General features: G+C 39.6%; 2 pseudogenes across 1 annotated transcript in view; both read left to right on the top strand.

The window, feature by feature from the left end:
- Positions 1-6,251, top strand: part of LOC149201812 (enhancer of mRNA-decapping protein 4-like) — a 103,841-nt pseudogene extending 97,590 nt beyond the window's left edge. The window contains exons 10-12 of the transcript XR_016253878.1: positions 4,672-4,839; positions 5,162-5,305; positions 5,495-6,251. The product of XR_016253878.1 is annotated as an enhancer of mRNA-decapping protein 4-like (transcript). The remainder of the gene's footprint in view (positions 1-4,671; positions 4,840-5,161; positions 5,306-5,494) is intronic.
- Positions 6,252-19,209: 12,958 nt separating this feature from the next.
- Positions 19,210-20,721, top strand: LOC149201811 (zinc finger CCCH domain-containing protein 40 pseudogene; annotated as a pseudogene).
- The last annotated feature ends 656 nt before the right edge of the window (positions 20,722-21,377 follow it).

The raw sequence follows: 21,377 nt of genomic DNA, 5'->3' as shown, positions 1-21,377 counted from the left end.
GGAGACAAAATTGACTTTCTAGACTGAAAAATATTTTTTCTTTCTCGTTACAAATTGCCGAAATGAGTCTTATACATATGACAAACTCTTTTGACCCATTAAACCCTAGGAGCATGAAGAACATGCTTGACTGAGACTTGAGCATGAAACCCATGCTTAAATAAAATTATTTTTCTTCTTTCACATGAAATACAAATTGATACAAGTACAAAGATAATAATGAAGACCAACCTAGTTACATTTTCAACAAGGTACACTAAAACAATTGCATGCGACGAGAGAAGGAAAGGATTTCCTCTCTTGCGCAAGCAAGGAAAGGCTAAGCCTTTCCAAAAGCTCCAAAAGCTTGATATACAAGTAAAGCACATAAGATTTATCAAGAGAAAATTTAAATTTGATGATTTTTAGAGAACTAAGGTAAGGAGACCCCCTTCTCAATCGTTGGATGAGCCCTTTGAAAGTTACTTGGCATGGGTCCTTCCACCTTTGTTTCTTGAGAGTGGGTTCGTGCAACGAAAGACTTACCCCACACTCAAAACTTGTTCAAACAATGTTAGATTTCTACACTAGTACTCCTAAATCTAGGGTGTTTCTTTAATCCAAAAATTTGATGCAAGAAAGCTTACATAAATCAATTCAATCAATGGCAGATACAAGATTTAGAAACAATGTAGAACATTAAGCACAGATCATTAGAACAATGTTATCTCACAACCATGAAAGGAGAACACCAAGCCAAGCCAAATTGAAATCCCAAGCCAAATTGAACCCCCAAGGCTTTCTTTATTTGCATAAATGATAAAAGAATTGAATAGAAATTTCTGCATATTTCCTCAAGCAAAATAGCTCATCTAAGAATGATTACAATAGGAGCCCAAGGCTCATTTACATAGGGAAATTGGAGAACATCCCAATGAGAGTGCAAGTGACAAGCGGAGAAGCTGACAATCCCAAAGCAAAAGCGAATATGCAAGTGGCACCAAAACTGTCCAAGTGTAACCAACTGCTGTAGGTGACTGTCCACAAATTTTTGAGTTTAATCCCTTGCTGGCCCAGCGTTGCCTTTTCTCCCCATATGCATATTTTCTGTGGATTCCAAGTGTGGATAATCCGATAATGTAAGAGTGGTAGGAGCCAATGCCACCAAATTCGAGCTGCTCCCTTGGAGAATATCTAGTGTACATGTGGCTGTAACAACCATTCTCCTGACTGCATGCGTGAGCTCCTCCTAGCTTCCTGTGTGACTGGTGTAGAAATTTGTTGAGAAATACGTGTAGGCAAGTCCACGAAATTTCTGTTTAACTGAACTTTGAAATATTTCATCCAATTTGTGTGTATCAAAGTCTTTGGTGCATGGAGCTTTTCAGCATGTGCGTAAATCCCTTCATGTGTGGAAGCTTCCTTTAGCTGGGTGTATGTGGAACCAAGGGGAAGGGAATGAGGTGGGGTCCATTCCCCACTCATTCTTAACTTTAGACTTATAACCAAATTTCATCGCATAAAATTCTTGTGCTTCCATTTTGTTTTGCCTCACGACCTGGAAATTCGTGGGCCCTTTGACTTGGTTACTTGGTAGTTGGAAATTTGACTTGAGTTGTGCTTCATGTGGTGGGCCCTAGGATGCCCAATCATCATTTAAACTGCCACTTACCTTCCATGTCAGTTTCTTGACTTCTTTTGACTTTGGAAAAATTAATAATTTTTTTGGGAAAATTTCCTCCTTTTTGCTACCAACATTAGAAAAATTGGCTTTTGAGGGACTATAAGTTGTTTTTTGACCCTCAACGTGGGTCTTAGGACAATGTTGGGGTCATGAGGATGAATTTTGAGTAGTCAGACGCCTTAGACATTTCCTAGGACCACTGATTTACATAATTACTTCGAAATTAATTAAAAAATCCCATTTTGCAGGGAATTTTTAATTATTAAAAAATCTTACTTAGACCTAATCAAATTCTGCAAAATTTTACAAGTGATCTAACATGGTAGTATACATTAACTCTAGACACTAGGACTCATGTAAGGTCTTACCATCAAGCTGCACTCCAGCATTGGGGGTATATCTGGGAGAAAAAATTCAATTAATTATTAAGCGCTGAAAAGCACAAATAATTAATTAAGTGAAGAAAAATCCCTACCGTGAACTCACTTGATAGAAAGTCCTAAGCTATCTATGCCTGTTACATAGCTTTACTCATCATGCTAGTATCATATATACAATGTCCCTGCAGCGCTGTGGAATCTGAACACAATGAAGAAAAAGAGAGAGAAGGGGCTTAGAAGCCCTGGTGAAATCTGGAACTCTGTAAGTGCAGGAATGCTCTGAATATGGAGACTTCCAAGTGCAACTTTAGTGGTCAACAGGTGTGAATGCACTAACAGTATATTTGAGAGCATTTGCACGAGGAAAGGAAACTGTTTGAAGCAAAAATGATTTAGTATTTGCACAATATAATCTTTGGTTGTGACAACCAATTGTCCAAGGCATCTGTTGGGGATCCCAAAGTCATGGAGGAGATTGATCCCTCATTGGATTGGATTGTGGAGAGCTCTTCTTTCGTGCATGCTAATTTGACAATCCATTGACCTGCAGCCCTATGTATTTATAGTTTTGGCTGACTTCCAGGAGTTAATTTTCGAAGATGGTTTGAGCCTGGTTTGGTCTTCTTTTTAGTGTGAATAACATCATGTCAGTCTTTCGTCTGTTGACTAACATACCCAATTTTTTGTAAAATGCCTCGACAGCTGTTAGATGTTCTCGTAGGCTGCGTGATCCACAACCTTTGTTATTCATCTAGTCTTCTTGTTTATCTATAAAGTTAAACAGTTGAAACAATGTCAGAGAGGGATCAGCCCTGTTTCATGCCTACATTGCAGCTAAATCCCATTGACATATCTTTCTGTGTTCTGATTCTGGCACCAACCCACACATAGCCTCTCAACAACTCTGCTCCACCTGACTGATTCACATTTGTGTAGGCCTTTCCATAGTTTCTCCCATGGGACTGTGTTAAAGGATTTGCTGAAGTCCACAAAAAAACATCATAATTTTTCATCGTTGCTTGTATCACATCCAATACTGCAAGATAAGGCAATGTTTGTGGTAGGGTGCTTTGGTATGAGACGCTCGTCTGTTGGCTCTTTTTTCTCTCTCATCTGCCTACTTTTTGATCTTTCTCTCTATGATCTCCGTGATCAGTATGGAAAAGATTGAGCTTATCATTATGGTTCTGAATTTCCTGGGGTTTCCCCCCTCTGAAGATGCTGGATAAGGCTTGTTGCACAATCTAGGGGGATACCGTCCATGGTAATTTAATTTGGTATTGCTCTTTTGTGCTGGCTAATAAATTTCTATCCTTATTTTAAATATTCTGCTTGAAGTCTATGTCTTTTGCCTCACTTGGTGTTAGCCTTTTAATGCCCTCCTGCTCATCCTCTTTTGTAAAATCTATATCTTGTCTGTTGATATCCAGAGGGATTTTCCTTTCAGCCAAATTTTTACAAAGATTTTTAGCGTGTATCACACACTGTACCCTTGAGAGATAGATAGATAGAGGGAGATGTGATATGCATGGCATTTGTCCAGATATGTCCAAGACTGATTCGAGTGCAATCTTTCTTTGTGTCTGTGTGAGAGAGGGAGAGGGTTTGAGAGAGACTGGAATAAATTAGAGTTTCATTAAAATGTCTACAAGGCCAATTGGCTGATGGGACTAAAGAACTTACATCTCATTGTAACATCGTTGTAGAAAAGTAAGAATGTCGGAATGTGAGGAAGAAAGAGAAGAGGAAGAGAGAATATCTCATAGGTGGGCATCAAAATTTGTTGTGTTACTTATCTGGGTGTGGCCCTTGTGGAGGGTGACCTATTTTGGTTTGGTTGGGTTGCAACATCCTGTCCCCGAAGCACATTATCGTTGATGTCGTTTTTGTTATGTGCTCTGCCTGGAATTCTCAGAATACTGCATCTGAACTGTTGTCTTCTAATGCTGTTGTCTTCTCAATGTCTAGGAGAGATGGGATCTGCATGAGATTCATTTAGATTTGTCCACGGCAGATTCGACCTTTATGTTCAATGATTGTGTGAGGTTTTTTTTCCAATTTTAAATGGTGCTGGTTCTGGGAAGCATGCAAAGGTCTGCCGCAGTAGTCACTTGATTACAGGCACAACATTTTAGATCGCTATAAGTTAGTATGCAGGATAATTATGATATTCGTGACATATATTAAACCCATCAAGTATGGTAGGCATTGTACTTGATTCAAGAATATAAACAATCTGTCTGTAAGACTAATTGTTGGGTATGTTACAATGCTGCTTAACTACTCTGGATTCCCATTCTGAAATTGAACTCCATTATTTTATGCTGTGTCTTTGCAACCTTCAACTAGTGCTCACGTAGTCACCTATTTTCTAGTTTTTGAATTTGTCTTCTAGATTGCATTTAAGTAAAGTCCGTTAACAGCTGCTGTCCTAATACTTTTTTAGTTGCATCTCAAAAAAAACTTCTGAGAGGTTAACATTCTTGAAGTTTTGAATTAGACCAGTATCACTTTCCATTTATTATAAACAAGCAAACTTCATTTTTCTGTGTGGAAATCTGAATAGCAATTGTGCATTTTGGCCTTTTAACGTGCGCGTAACTAGTCACCTGTCTTTTCAAATTGCAGGAAACTGTTGCATCTGCATCATCTCTTGCTCAGTCACTTAAAAGTGATTTGGCTGATGGCCAACGCAAACTTTTAGCTTTAGCAGAGAGTGCAGGGACAAGTTCTTCTCGTGTGGGTTCATTAAATACGAAACAGAACAGTGGTGGCCTTGGTGGGTTGCCTGAGAAGGTATGCAGGTTTTCTTTCAGTTAAGGTAATTTTATTCCATTATATTTGTTAGACCTGGTCTTTTTTTTTTCTTTTCCCTGAGAAAAGAAACTGTACTTTCATCTATAAATAGAAAATACATTTTGCATATGCACCTGAAGGTGCATTCTTTCAGGATCTTCCCTGATCCAAAATTAAGGCTTAACAGTCAAAATATGAAGCTGTCTTTTGTATCAGTTATTACATCAGTACATACATCAAAATTTAAAACAGTATACGCTTAAAACAGAACAAGTTGGACCTGGTCTTAAAGACCGTATTTATGAATTTCACTGATTTGCAGGCAATTTCACTGGAGCATCTAGAGGAATCACTTGACCCAACTAAGGAACTTTCAAGGTTGGTGTCCGAGTGCAAGTTTGAGGAAGCGTTTAACAAAGCACTTCAACTAAGTGATGTTTCTATAGTTTCGTGGTTATGTTCTCAGGTATGTGTAGCTATCTGGATTAATTGATTTTGGTGGATATATGTTTGTGTGACATAAACTGTACTTCTATGGTCTGTTCCATGCAAGACAGGGATCCAGTCTGATGCCTTGTTGTTTCTTTAGGGTATCTACTTTTTGGCATAAATGGTCATATTTGACAGCTTGTGAATTGTAATGATTTTCAAACAGGTTGACTATAATTCTCTTTTCTCAACAATCCCGTTGCCCTTGAGCCAAGGAGTGCTGTTGGCACTTGTTCAACAACTGAGCTGTGACCTTGAAAAGGATACTGCTAGAAAGCTGTTGTGGATAACGGAGGCATCCAATGTTCTCAACCCAAATGAACCGTTACTGGCACAATACATGCGGTCAATTCTTACCACTGTTTATAAGAACTTGCACCACCTAAGACTTCCTAATAATTCAGGACCTGAGGTCAAATCTCTACGTATGGCACTACACGTAGTGAACTCTTTGTTGGCAACATATAAAGGATACAGCAGCTAAGTTCTTGTACATAGAATTGGGCTGTAGGTGGGCATCGATTAGGTAGGAATTCCATTTGGTGAGATCTTTATCGTCAAAATATAAAAGGATGCCATTGCTTGAGTCCATGTATATTTAGTTAGTTTATAGCAGGGTGTTACCCAGGTCAGAAACTAGTACTCCATACATTTTGTTATAGTATATGTCAATTCCAAGGTATATCTGTTGGAGGATACACTGAAAATTCAAGGCCTTTTGTCAGTATCTGATGGAGCAGCATTTCCCAATCTTTTTATAGTAGGGTATCCCAGAGTCCTATGTAGTAGATGTACAGCTTTTGTAAATATGTAGAACGAAACATGTGAAACAGATGTTTCTTTATTTGTAGACATGTGAAAAGAAGGAAAGAAAAAACAAACAAATTATATAGTCAGCTGAAGTTAATACTCTATTCTGGCAACTTCTTTGAGCATTAATGGTTACGTTTATTAATGGAACCTGTTATTTTTTCAGAAGGCAAAATTTTCAGCTTAATCTTCGTGCTTTAAAAGTGCAATTGTTTAATCTTTCTTTGAAAGTCTTCTTGTTATTCTTTTCTTACTCATACTCGGTTGATTCTTGTCTGTATCATGTAAGAGAAGCATGTTCTATTTTGATACATGACATCCTCTTTGTTATTAATGGGAACACCCTCTCCTTTTGTTCTCGATGTCCCTTTATATTCTCAGTGCAGGCCAATGTCACATGGTTCGGGTTCGAGTTTGGATTCGACAATGATTAGGTTCGGATTGAGTTCGAATGTTTTGATGAGGTTCGTCTATATATATTAATTTGAAATGAATTATACGATAAAATAGTAAGAAATCAACATCAGTAAACATCAAAAATGCTATCACAGACATGGAAACTGTAAGGATAAATTACAAGCTTGAGTTGCAACAGGAAGTTACGAGTTTTGGTCTATGGACTTGGTCAATGGCTATGAGGTTTGATGAGGTTCGCCCGAACCTCAAATTTTTTTTAAGGTTCGCCAAAATTCGAACCTCAAGGTTAAAGTTTGACGAACCTTGTGACATAGGCGCAGGCAATGGTATACTGATATGTATATTGAGTTTTTAGTATATCTGGGGCAAGATGATGGCCAACTGACCTGAATTGGGTGTTTGTCATCTGATTTTTGACGAAAAACAGTTAAGTAATCTGCTGATACTCTGAATTCAGTATTTGTTTATCTCTCGGATAAATATTTTGCAACATATCGACCAATCAGATGCGACCCGAGGACAAAATCATGAAGTTGAACTCCTTCAGCAAAGCTTACCTGGAACTTGACGAGATTCTCAAAATAATGATTGATTCTTTAAAAGCATGGGCAGTCACACAAGCAGAAAAAGGTGCTAAGTAGCAAATCGTTAGGTTAGTCTCTTTTTATGAGAACTTGACTGGAACTCATAAGAGATTCAAAATTCATTGAGATTCGTAAAAAAGATAGGAACTTGACTAGAACTCATAAGAGATTATCAAAATTCATTGAGATTCGTAAAAAAGATGGGCCAATTACGCGAATACAAAATTGTGGAAAAAAATTGTGCTTGGAATAGCACTACTGAATTCTGATATTTTAGTTTACGTGTATCTTGGATGGTTTACTTGAATTATGTGCACTCACCATAAATTACTCTGTGATTAGAGAGATTTCTAATTCAAATATTATCACACTGATGAAGAGATTTTCAGAGTCAAGCTTGAGAATTTGATTTATTAAATTTAGGTCAGTTAGGCACTCTCTTTGGAATGGACATTTTTTTTTATCGGTTTGTTACAAGTCGGTATGGTTTTATTTGAATCATCTGTGCAATGAAAGAAGGTAACCATAAATTCCACTGCATTTGGAGGAGATTTCTATTTCATTCAAGCTTCTAGTACGGATCACGTCATATAAATTAGTTGGAAATAAGCTTCTTGTTGAAAGGGGAGATTGGAACTACCTCAAGTGCAGGTCGGGAAACTGACATTAGTTTTTTAAGGCGTGTCAACTGAACTTACATTAGAAAACATTGCTTTAAAATTTCTTTAGAATGTAAGGTTGTACCTTCTGGTGTAATAGATTATAAAACATTTGCTTTAAAATTTAATTTAGAATGTAAGGTTGTATCTTTTTGATGTAATGGAATGCTAATGTACCATAGAAAAAATATTAGACCACGAGGGGACAACCATTTTTTTTTCAATTTTCTACTCATTCATCAATAATATACAATTAATTTTCATTCTAAAGTTTTAAAGTTTGAACTTGTGGTTGTTTGCCTTGTGATAAACAAAACTGCTAACATAGCTCTCTCAGTACCATTGACATAGCTGCCTAACCCCTGAGGGCATGATACAACTACCCATTAAATATCAATGTTTTGAAACCAGTCTAATTTAGGATATCGAGCAAAGGGTCCACCCTTTTTGAAGTCCTGAGAATGTGGATAAAAAACATTGGGATCTTGAGGCTGCTAATCCTCACCCTACGGTGCTGAGTCTACATAAATGTAGTCTGGTTGAGTGGCTGCTTGCGTTTTGGTCACTTGAGTCTAGTCATCCATATTTTGCTTCTCTACAAACACCAAAATCTCTGAATACTGCTTTAACCAAGGTTTCATATTTCTTGTCCATGAAGTCCATTTTGTCTAGAGTGGCTTACTGGTGAGTAATTTTTTCCTCTTACCACTTGTGCAATAAAAGATTTATTGTGCCAATTGAGTTCCATTATTTTAAGGTATTTAGCTCATTTTTGGTTCAAGAAAACTCATTTTTGGAATCCAATGAGATCATTGTCAACAATTTTTCAATGAAGGTCTTACAGTGTTTTTCCTTAAACCAAATTTTCAATTATTTCCACTTTCTCCTTGCCTGACACAAAGAACCCTTGTGGTATCTCTCCACTATGTCCATGCCTTCCACTTTAGACTTAGTTTTCTTTTTGTGAGGACGTGGCGCGGCAGTGGCAAGCCACGTGTAGCAAGGGATGACATGGCATGGAGGCATGCCACATGAAGGTCACAAGAGGCCATATTGGAGGGCCGATAGCTCAAATACAAGGGACGCATGCCATCCTTGGAGAATTCCATGGATGATGTCAGCATGACGACTAAGTGGCATCGTCTCGAGGCTTAGACCTCGGTGTGTCTTGCTATGGTGGAATTTGGGAGGGCGAGAATGATGAGGGCCAAAACGAGAAAAGAATGCTACCAATTCATGGGAAACTTTGTCTTGGGGTCTCTGACCTTAGGACCCGTCGTAATAATGGAAGCAAAATGGAAGGGTGAGATTGACAGGGGCCTATTGAGTGTGGTTTTTAACAAACTGATATCTTAACACTTAATATGTCAATGCGGGCTTCGTAAACTTTTAGGCACAACATAATGTATATCAGGACAAAACCCACAAGGACCTGCAAACTAAACTTTGTCTATCTAAAACTACTTCACATGGTCAGCTTCAAAACCTATCATCACTTTCAATCTTTGCTAGAACTCTCTCTCCTGGGCTCAAATCACCAAAATGCTGCTAGTGGCATTATTCTACGAAAACATAGAAAACTAATGACCCACTGAGCAGGTAGAGCTAAAGCCTTACTCATGTATCCAGGGGAAAAATGACTCAAGATCTCTTACTCATGTATCCAGGGGACAAATGACTCAAGATCTCTTTCCGGGCTATGGAAAAACAAGGCAATAAAGATCACTCTACTTCTGAAACACTCTGAGATTTGTCTGCAAGCTCCAAAACAATGGGTGTGGGATGGAGGTGAAACAACCAAAGTTGCTCCATGGTCTGTTTGGTCATAAAGTTGAGTGTGGGTTTTGACATGTTGATATTTCAACACTTGATATGTCAATTCTGGCTTCATAAACTTGAGGCACAACACAATATATGCCAAGACAAAACCAATAAGAACCTGCAAACTAAACTCTCCATCTAAAACAACTTCACACAATCAACTTCAAAATCTATCATCACTTTCAATCTATGATAGAACTCAGTCTCCTGGGCTCAAATCACCATTGTACTCATAACAAGCTTATGTGCAATATATATACATGAAGTTCAATGAGTGTTTTCAGAGCCAAAATCTTAAATGTATTGATGAAATTATAGAGTGCCAGAAACCTTTTTCAATCTAGAATGGGCGACCTTTATGTCATCACTTAATGCTTGTAGAACAAAGGTGTTTCAATATACACATACAGTGGTTGATTGAAGATTACAATGACCAAAGTCTCACTATGTAATGAATGAAGGTGCTCTGTTTATAATAACGTTTCATAGGCCTGCATTTGATATGAGATATACAACATAATGATATGGCTCCACCAAACAAAGCCTTAATGCTTGACTCTTTGTATTGAATCTAAGTCTCAGATTGCATAGTCACCAACATATAATCAAGAAATTATATTGAAGAGACAAGCTACCACAACCATAGTATATAATCAAGAAATTATATTGAAGAGACAAGCTACCACAACCATAGTATTGTTCCACTTTATCAAGCTCAAAATCTAAGTAGATGCAAGCTTTACTCAAAGTAATACCATTCTATCCTATAACCAATTCCAAAGCTATGTATTCAAAATAAAGCATGGAAAATAGGACAGAGTATTATCAGTGTCTTGAGTGAAGAGCCTTCTTAGGTATAAAAGCCATGTCAATGTCAAAGCCATGTCAATACATCACCCAAGATTTGTAAGTAGTAAACCAAGATAATATATATATATATATATTTTTTCAGTGCTTAATCAAATATCATAAATCTACAACCATACACATCCAAAGAATCACGCGAAACATAGAATTACCTTTACAACTTTCACTATAGATGACAACACATTATGAGAGCTCAAATCCACACCAATGTAACTTTTATATTTCATTTCAATGGCTGCAAACAACCCAACATACACTAAGTTAGAAACTAAAGGCTATAGGTGTATAAACCCTTTGCGATCTTGCTACTGCATTGAATCAAAACGTTATGTCACTGCATATGCATTTAGATCCACATCATTCATCATTCCTTATTTCCAGAACAATATTAAATAAACAAGCAACGAAGGTATCACCAAACCATACTCTAGTTACACTAAGATCTATATACGTTTAAGCATAAAAAGAAAAGAGCAATGCGTTGGTTTGGCGGGCCCAACCAAGTAGCACATTGCCTCTGCATGCTAAATCGCACCAGTAAAAGTTTACAAATAGTAGATGCATAAACTTGGCAAGCAACCTTCCATTAAAATGATCAAGAGTATTTACATGAGTAGTGTATCCAAAGAGCCAGTTTCCTGGAGTGTTATACAAACTTGAAGCAATAATACAAGAAGATAACATTCTCGCTAACCTGACCTAAGGTCGAGGTTAGGCGTATATAAGAAATTGAGTACAAATGATAACCAAAAGGGAGTCATGTTTAGTTATAGTGTAAAACCAACAAGAAATAAGATCTTCAACAACTTTTTATTCCAGGCCAGGCAGATGACCACGACTACCTAAAGCTAGATCACGTTGAATCGATCTGGATGAAGGCTTGGAGATGAGATCCCCAAATCTTGGTCATACTTCACAAACAATCAAACAAAACACCATCCAACTCACCATCCTTGACCTAGTTTGCGTTGAGGAGGTGGCAGTGTCTAAATAATGTTCATTCACAGGCCCACATTGTGAGTTCTCATTGGAGATGGCATGCATGTGCTTACATACCTTGGTTGCAAGATCTTGATTGGAGATGGCATTGTGCTTACATACCTTGGTTGCAAGATCTTGAAAGGGGTGCAAGACATGTGTACTTTCATTAGTAACATTTAAACAATGATTAAGCTTAAATAACATGTTTAAACCATGGAAACTTGGCATAAATTATAAATTTATCTTATAACCTTAGAAAAGATGTCCAAGTCAGTATGATCAGCCATCATTATGTACAAAAAGGGCTATAGAGATGCAATCTGAGACGTTCAAAGGAAGTTAAAAGGGGTATTATGACAATAAAAACATCCTCAATCTTCGGCCCAACAACTCTGTTTTACGATTACAATTTATATAAAAATAAAATAAATATGAGTGAATAAATAAAAATCATAATGAAGAGGCATGTCTTAATGGACATGACCATTCATGAAAGGGCACCTGTCTAGGTATATAAGCAGGTCCTCATTGTAACATTTAATCATCCTTGTACATTTATATATATTAATAAAATATTATTTACAAATACCTTTGTGTATTTTACATTTAAAGTCAACAAGCTACAGTTTTGTTGCTTCAGTGTTATCAGAGCCATGCGAGCCTTTGGACGTTATCCACCACACAATATGCCATTAAGTTTATGTCTTGAATTCAATGTGTGGTTAAGTGAAATTCGAGAATCGTTTCAGCAATTAAAAAAATTATCTGTAGAATTTTCAGCATGTCTAAAGGAAGAATACATTGACATGAAATGAACTAACATTAAAGAATGTTCTAATCAAGAAAATGATGTTGAACATATTGTGTTGCTTCAGAGTGACATGAATAAGAATGGTAATCAAAATGGGTATATGATAACTAAAGATGAAGGATTTCTTCGCCAAGATGACAAAATGTCTAGAAGCATTGATCGCACTACCCATGAGCCAACTTTTGATGAGAAGGTTTCATCAGGCCAAGCTTCTAATATTACGATGGGTGAAGCAGGCAAGAAGAAAGCAAGTGCACAAGAGATGGATAATCATAATAATATAGATGATAAACCAGGGAAGCAGATGCTACCTCTTTCTCCAGTTCTTGGATCGTTGCAATCTCAAATAATGCCATCATTTACTGATGACATCAAACACTCAATGACTTGCACAACTATTTCTGCTTAGTAAGTGCCAATTGTTGATACAGTTCCATCCCGTGCCTCTGTTTTCACTCCGAAACTAAGATAAAAAATGTTATGCTCTTAACCTGCAAAATGATACCCAAATACAGAATATGCGAAGAAAAGATACCCAGAACACAGAATAGCAATGATTTTATTATTCAAAGAGTAATGTTCACTTGCCTCTTCGAGGGGGCAACCTCCAATAGAGCAGAGCTCGATTACAAAATAAGACACGATGCTCCTCGCAGGGAGTCTCTATCCTTTATATATGACTCATACATGCAATACCATGGACCAATACCGTGGGTTTTATTAATACCATCTATCTAATACTACGGCCCATTTGCAACTAACTGTGGTTCCGTCATTAATTGCGGATTAACCACTTACAATTATTAATATGGGCTTTATTGACTCTTGACTATGACGTGATCCCATTACATAAATAAGGGGGTTAGGGTGGGACCCTAACATGCCCTCCCCCTTAAGACTAGCCTTGTCCTCAAGGCTGAAGCTGCGGAAACTGCTGAAGAATAGTGGCTGGTTCCCAAGTTGCATCTTCCGGAGAGGTGTCTTTCCATTTGACGAGGACTTCCTTAATCATGCGGCTGCGCAGTTGCTTGTCTCGTGTGTCTAGGACCTGTTCAGGTTGAAGCCAGATGGACCCTTCTTTGTCCAATTCAGGTAGACTGGTCTGAATTCTACAATTGTTCCCAATCACTTTCTTGAGGCATGAGACATGGAAAACTGGATGGATTTTTGCAGTAGGTGGCAAGGCCAACTTGTAAGCCACTTCTCCAATGCGCTGAAGTACTTGATATGGTCCGTAGAATTTGGGAGATAGTTTTTGATACCCCTTGTCTTTGAGTGATGTTTGCTTATATGGTTGTAGCCGTAAAAAGACCTGATCGCCTTCTTGAAATTGGCGCTCGGAGCGATGCTGGTCTACTTGTTGCTTCATGCGGTTCTGAGCTTGATGAAGATTCTCTCGAAGATGGGCGAGCATGGTTGCGCGGTGTTGTAGGAGTTGATCCACTGCTTGTACTTTTGAGCACCCCTTGAGATACAAAGTAGGTGAAGGCGCGAGTTGACCGTATACTGCTTCATAAGGAGTCATTTTGGTGGTGGCATGATAGTTGATGTTATACCACCATTCAGCCAGAGGTAACCACTGTACCCAAAGGTGTTGCTTTTTTGAAGTGAAACACCTAAGGTAGGTTTCTAGACATTTGTTGACGGCTTCGGTTTGACCATCTGTTTGTGGATGATAGGAAGTACTGAGTTTTAGTTGAGTGCCTTGTATCCTGAAGAGTTCCTGCCAAAAATTACTGGTGAAGATCGGGTCGCGGTCGGACACAATAGAAGTGGGCATGCCATGCAATTTGAAGATCTGATCCATGAAAGATTGAGCGACCAAAGTTGGTGTAAACGGGTGGGGTAGGGTGCAGAAATGAACATACTTCGACAGTCGGTCCACAACCACCATGATGACTGACTTGTTCCCTGACTTTGGAAGACCTGTAATGAAATCCATAGAAACCTCCGTCCAAATTGATGCCGGAATGGGCAATGGTTGTAATGTGCCTGGTGTGTTGACGGTTTCCCCTTTGTGGCGTTGACAGACATTGCATTTTGCTATGAAAGTAAGGATGTCCTTTCTCATCCCTGTCCAAAAAAATGATCTTCTGGTGTGAGCATACGTCTTCTGAAAGCCCGAATGTCCTGCAATGAGAGATGAGTGCAATTCTGCCAAAATGCGACTTTTGAGGGTGGATGTTGGTGATATTACGACTCGGTCCTTGTAGCGAAGAATATCATCCTGCCACGAGTAGCCCTTGGTGGAATTTGGATCTACCTGCAATTGAGAAATGAGTTGGGAGAGCCCGGGGTGTGAAAACCATTCCCTGCGAGCCTCTTCAATCCATTCTGGAATGGGGAGGGAAATTGCTAGCAGAGTACTTTCCTCCTCAAATTGGCGAGATAATGCATCTGCTACACTATTGTCTTTCCCTTTCTTGTAAATGATCTCATAATCATATCCCAGAATTTTGACGAGCCATTTATTTTGTTGTGGGGAGGATAGGCATTGCTCCAAAAAATATTTAAGACTGTGATAATCTGTGCGGATTTGGAAACGTCGCCCCAATAAGTAAGGTCGCCAGGTCTCGACTGCATGTAAGATGGCCATCATTTCCTTCTCGTAGGTAGATTGGCCCAGATTCCTCCCACTTAGTTGTTGGCTTGTGAAGGCCAACGGTCGCCCTTCCGGTATTAAGACCGCCCCAATACCTGTACCCGAAGCATCACATTCAATGACAAAAGATTTGGTGAAGTCAGGTAGTGCTAAGACTGGAGTGGAACACATGGCATTTTTTAGAGCTGTAAAGGCCTGTTGTGCTTCCTCATTCCAGAAGAATGAATTTTTCTTTAGGAGTTGGGTGAGGGGCTTCGCTATGCGACCATAGTTGCGGACAAATTTATGATAATAGCCTGTGAGACCCAAAAATCCTCTCAAGCTCTTCAAGGTCTTAGGGTGAGGCCATTCCTGCATTGCCTGGATCTTTTTGGGGTCCACCTTGACACCATCACGCCCCATAATGTGGCCCAAATACTCTACTTCTGCCATGCCAAACGAACACTTGGACATCTTGACAAATAATTTATGCTTACGGAGCAGTTGCAAGAGTAGATCTACATGCTGAAGATGTGCGGCCCAAGTGCAACTATAGATGAGGATGTCATCGAAGAAGACAAGGACAAATTTCCTGAGATATGGTTTGAGAATGTGGTTCATAAGGCTCTGAAAAGTAGAGGGGGCATTACAAAGACCAAATGGCATGACCAGGAATTCATAATGGCCTTCATGAGTTCTGAAAGCAGTCTTGGGAATGTCGACTTCCTTCATGCGAATTTGGTGGTAGCCTGAGCGAAGATCCAGCTTAGTGAAGAATTGAGCCCCATTGAGTTCATCCAGCAAATCATCAACCACCGGGATGGGAAATTTATCTTTGACTGTCAACTTATTGAGGGCCCTGAAGTCAGGACACATCCGCCACTCCCCATCTTTCTTGAGCACCATGACCACTGGGGATGAATAAGGACTAATGCTGGGACGAATGACACCTGCTTCCAAAAGTTCCTTGATGATTTTTTCTATTTCATTCTTTTGGGTGAACGAATATCTGTATGGGCGAACATTTGGAGATTGGGCCCCTGGAACCAAGGTGATGTTATGATCATGTTCCTCTCGTGAGGGTGGAAGCTCATGAGGCTTGTCAAAGACCGGCAGATGGTTATTTAAAATCTGTTGCATCTCAGGATGAATTGGCAGAGGCTTGGTTTCGATTGCCTGGATGGCATTAAATTGAGCTACAACTCCATGATTCCCTTTTTTAACAATTTTTCCATCCTATGCGAGCTGATGATAGAGGGGGCTCCCGCCTGGAGTCCACTGAGGGTATGTGTGTAGTTGTTCTGCTTAAAAATCATATATAACTCCTGGAAATCCATTGTGATTGGCCCAAGAGTGCGGAGCCATTCAACGCCGAGGACAATGTCGCAACCCCCCATGTGTATGGCAAACATGTGGGTTTTCAACTGATAATCCCCCATTTGAAGTTTGACATTTTCACAACGGCCTTCACATTTCATTGTGCCTCCATCCGCAATTTGAACTTGGAAGTTAGAAACTGCTCGTACAAAACAATGCACTGCTTCTGCGACTTTTTGATGGATGAAATTATGTGTACTTCCACTATCAATCAAGACTACTACTGGGCGATGTTTAATAAAACCTCTGATTTTGAGAGTTTGAGGGGAAGAAATCCCTGCCAAAGCATGCAACGAAATAACTGGTTCGTCAGAGACATTGTCCTTTTGGTTGTCTTCTTCTAGCGGCTCATGTTCCTCAAGTGGTGGATCTTCCTCTGTTGAGCTGTAGTCAGTGGCATCAATTTGAAAAAATTTGGGCTCCTTGCATTTATGACCTGGGGAGTATTTTTCATCACAGTAGTAACATAGTCCTTGCTTTCTTCTGTTGGCCATTTCCGCAGGGGACACCTTTTGGACCTTAAGTGTTTGAGTCGTGTTGTGAGCCTGTGGGGGGCGACCTTTAGCGGAGAAATTTGGGCGACTGTATTGGGCTGCTAATGCACGTTCCACGTTACGAGCTACCTTGGAAGCCTCTGTCCATGTGGGAGGGTGGTGCAGTAGGACTTGAGCTTTGATGGCTTCTTTAAGACCGCTGATAAAACATTCCGTGTAGAACACATCTGAGAGACCCCAAGTGCGGAAGGCTAAGGCTTCAAAAGCTATAATATATTCATCCACTATACCAGTCTGTTGGAGCTTAGTAAGACGACCCAAAAAAGATGATTCCTGGTCAAAGCGGTCTTGAAGAGCTTTGGTGAATTTGGTCCAAGTCCTAAAAGGTCCAGTGCAACGTTGATGCCATTCCCACCATTGCCACCTTTCATTGTCCAAGTACATGCTCCCCAACATAAGCTGAGTCTCATCATCTAAGATGTGATTCAGTTTGAAATACTGCTCCATTTGTGCTATCCATGCCGACAGGTGAGAACCGTCAAATTTATGCATATCCAACTTGGGAGGTCGCTAACTGGGTTGTTGGTGGGTGTGCCAGACGTGAGGAGAGTGGCTAGACTCACCCTCATTGTGTCCATTGCCATTATACTCCTCCTCGTGGGCTTGCTCCTTGCCCTTCGGGATTATTTTCTCGACCATGCTACATAGTCCGCTAAGCTGAATGTGGAGGGTTTGCACTGATTCTTCAAGTTTGTCCATCCTTTCATTGGCCATCGCTTGAGCTCTAGTTTCTACCATACACCAACCTGATTTTTTGAAAATTGGGACCGCCTAAAAAAATTTCCACTAAGAAGTGAATGGTACCACCATGCTCAGCTCGTCGTCCTGATTCTGATGGGCTAGATCACCAATAAGCGCCCCGAAAGATCTCAGACTTTTTTACGCCTTATCAATACTGCAGTCGCCAAATCCTCAAAATTTCAATGCGGCCAAAAGTCCTGCGAAAATTATACCCGGTATAGGAACCCTTCACAACGACTCCGATCTGGTGGATCTGAGAGATCTGAATGGCGGATCTGATAGCTCTGGGCGGCGGAACAGACTGCTTCTGCGGATCTGATGGATCTAATAGATCGGAATGGCTGATCTGCGAACTCGAGACTGCGGGACTGATGTCTGCTGCTGCTGCACCCCTTTGCACAAGCGGATCTGGAAGAGATGATGTGTGATCCCCCGATAGAAAAGGGAACTATGGTCTTGAGGAGTGTCAGGTGCTACAGATCGCAATATACATAAGGGTCTGGCAGTAGTACTCGGCCCAATGTTTCAGGGCTCTAACTAAGGAGGATTGATCGTACCCTTAGCCGTACAACCCAACTACCCTATCGTACGGGCGAGTAATCTCTCCGAGTGCTGTTCTCGGTGTACTGTAGCCGCAAGACGGCCGACGGTTTATCTATGGCGAGGTTTCAAGGGAGCCTAGGGGGCTTCCGATATACCCAGAGGGTACGTGGAAGACAGTCTGTGCGCGGTTCTGTCTAATGCGCTACTACTCGAAGGGGTACCCACAGGGGTTACAAGAGAGTCCAACAGACGTGACCACCTCTTGTATTTCCTGCGTGCATGCCTCCCCAAATCCGCAGGTTTATGCGCTCAACGACAAATCCCGTGGTTTAAAGACGCCAGAACACGTCTCTAGCCAAATTTTTTTTTTGCTAAGAAATGGAGATCCCACCGGCCCTGGAAAGTGCTCTGATACCACTTGTTATGCTCTTAACCTGCAAAATGATACCCAAATACAAAATATGCGAAGAAAAGATACCCAGAACACAATAGCAATGATTTTATTATTCAGAGAGTAATGTTCACTTGCCTCTTCGAGGGGGCAACCTCCAATAGAGCAAAGCTCGATTATAAAATAAGACATGATGCTCCTCGCAGGGAGTTTCTATCCTTTATATATGAATCATACATGCAATACCACAGACCAATACCGTGGGTTTTATTAATACCATCTGTCTAATACTACGGCCCATTTGCAACTAACTGTGGTTTCGTCATTAATTGCGGATTAACCACTTACAATTATTAATATGGGCTTTATTGACTCTTGACTATGACGTGATCCCATTACATAAATAAGGGGGTTAGGGTGGGACCCTAACAAAAAACCTCTGACCATGAAAATCCCAAAGGTGATTCTGTTAAAGCATCAGGTTCAACAACGGGGCATTCAAAAATGAAAGAAAACAAAAAAAGGAATCAATGAAAGGCACCTTCTACATTGAAATATGACGATTCGAAGGAAGCTTCAATGTCTTCTTTTGATTTGACCAGAAAGGTCAGCAAGAAGATATTAAAATGACCTCAAGAACTTGATTTTGTTTATGTTGTCTCTTTCTCAAGTCTTGTTGGCATTTCTTTATCTGCTGATGAAAGTTCATAAACTTTGCATCAATTAGGGAGCTCAATGAATGACATGAACACATTAAATGTGGGGACCTCAACATTGCTAACAGAGAGGATAAATGGATCGTCAGGCCCTGTGTATGAGTTTGTAGGAGATAGCCATGAAGCTATTAATAAGCCTATTGAATATGTAAAGATTGTGGACAATGTATGTTTGTGGACATTGGTCAAGTCACTGTAAAGTTTAATAAATTAGAATTAAGTGGCTCAGTACCCAGTCGAGTAGATGCAGAATCAAGTGCAACTGTTAGAGATTTAAAGATACAAAGCATGACTTAAATACTTAGTGGGGGTAATTTTTCTGTGAACAACTTAGATGTTGGCAACAATGTTCCTGTAATCAAGAGTCAGGCTGTTCATCAGGATGAAAGTCAAACCAAGGATATTTATAACTCTGAATCATATTGAGAAACTCTGACTATATGTGATATGAACCATGGACAATCCAATGACATTGTCAGTGCTGTGGGAATTTGTGAATCAAACAATCTTTTTCAAAGCTCACCAACGACTAAGGAAATAAAAGTTGAGGAGTTATTTTGGCTACTGAGTTAAGCACAACTCGTGATGAACCACATGCAAAACACTTGAGCTCAGATGTAAGTGTTTAAGAGATATCTTTTCTAGCTATGGATGGAGAATTGACACTGCTTGAGGCCAAAAGTCAGAAAAAACCTATAAAAGACCTAGAGAATCCAATGTCTAATGTTGACCTAGAACGAGAGCGGCAGTTTTGTGACAACTGCAACACATCTATCGTAAGTTTCCACAAAATTTGTGATGATTGTAAGTATGATCTTTGTCCTTATTGTTGTCAGGAGCTTAGGAGGAGATTCCCCAACAATTAGTTAACAGGAAGCACTCTGATTTCCCCATTATATGCGAGTACTGCCTCGGTGATAACCCTTACGTGTGAATGACGAAGGAAAATTTTGACAAAGAGTGTAAAATTTGCACCAGACCATTTACAGTGTTCTGGTGGAGACCAAGTTGTGATGCAAGGTACAAGAAAACAAAGGTTTGCCAAACATGTTGTAAACTCAAAAGCGTTTGTTAGGATCGCAAGGCTAGAGCAGGTATAGATTATGAATCATCATATGGAAAGGTCCGTCCAAATGATACAATATTGAAGCTTCAAAAGACAACACCGTATTACAAAAGAAATCGTGCTCATGTATGTAGTTTCTATGTTTGTGGTGAGTGTACATGTGGTGCTGAATGTCCATACCGACATGAGATGCCTATAATAGGGGAGCTTTCTCAAAGGAATATAAAAGATCGATATTATGGAGTAAATGATCCAGTTACAAGAAGGTTTTTGAATAAAGCTAGTGAGATGCCATCTCTTGTTCCTCTTGAAGATGAGAGTATAAAGATTCTGTATGTGGGCAGGGTTGATTCAAGGGTTATTGAAGCTGATCTTAAGGATAATTTCTATGCATATGGTGAAATTCAGTCTATCAGACTTGTCTTTCAAAGAGCATGTGAATTTGTTACATATACAGCTTCTAACATTTGCTAACGTAGAGGATAAAAGGATCGTCTGGACCTATGTGTTAGTTTGTAGGAGATAGCCATGAAGCGATTAATAAGCCTGTTGAATATGTAAAGGCGGTGGACAATGTATGTCTTTGGACATTGGTCAAGTCACTGAAAAGTATAATAAATTAGAATTAAGTGGCTTAGTACCCAGTCGAGTAGATGCAGAATCAGATGCAACTGTCAAAGATTTAAAGATACAGAGCACAAATGAAATACTTAGTGGAGGTAATTTTTCTGTGAACAACCTAGATGTTGGCAACAATGTTCCTGTAATCAAGAGTCAAACCAAGGATATTTATAACTCTGAATCATATTCAGAAAATCTGTTCGTATGTGATATGAACCATGTACAATACAATAACATTGTCAATGCTATGGAAATTTTTGAATCAAACAATCTTTTTCAAAGCTTACCAACGAATGAGGAAATAAAAGGCGAGGACTTATCTTTGGCTACTGATTTAAGCACAACTCCTGATGAACCACATGAAAAACACTTGAGCTCAAATGTAAGTGTTCAAGAGCTATCTTTTCCAGCTTTGCAAGGAGAATTGACATTGCTTGAGGCCAAAATTCAGAAAAAACCTGTAGAAGACCTAGAGAACCCGACATCTAATGTTGACCCAGAAAAAGAGC

This window comes from Pinus tabuliformis, chromosome 2_1, assembly GCF_031772625.1.
Source record: "Pinus tabuliformis cultivar Carrire ecotype Pingquan chromosome 2_1, CPIR1, whole genome shotgun sequence".
Lineage (NCBI taxonomy): Eukaryota > Viridiplantae > Streptophyta > Pinopsida > Pinales > Pinaceae > Pinus > Pinus tabuliformis.
This window is presented reverse-complemented; position numbering and strand designations above follow the sequence as displayed.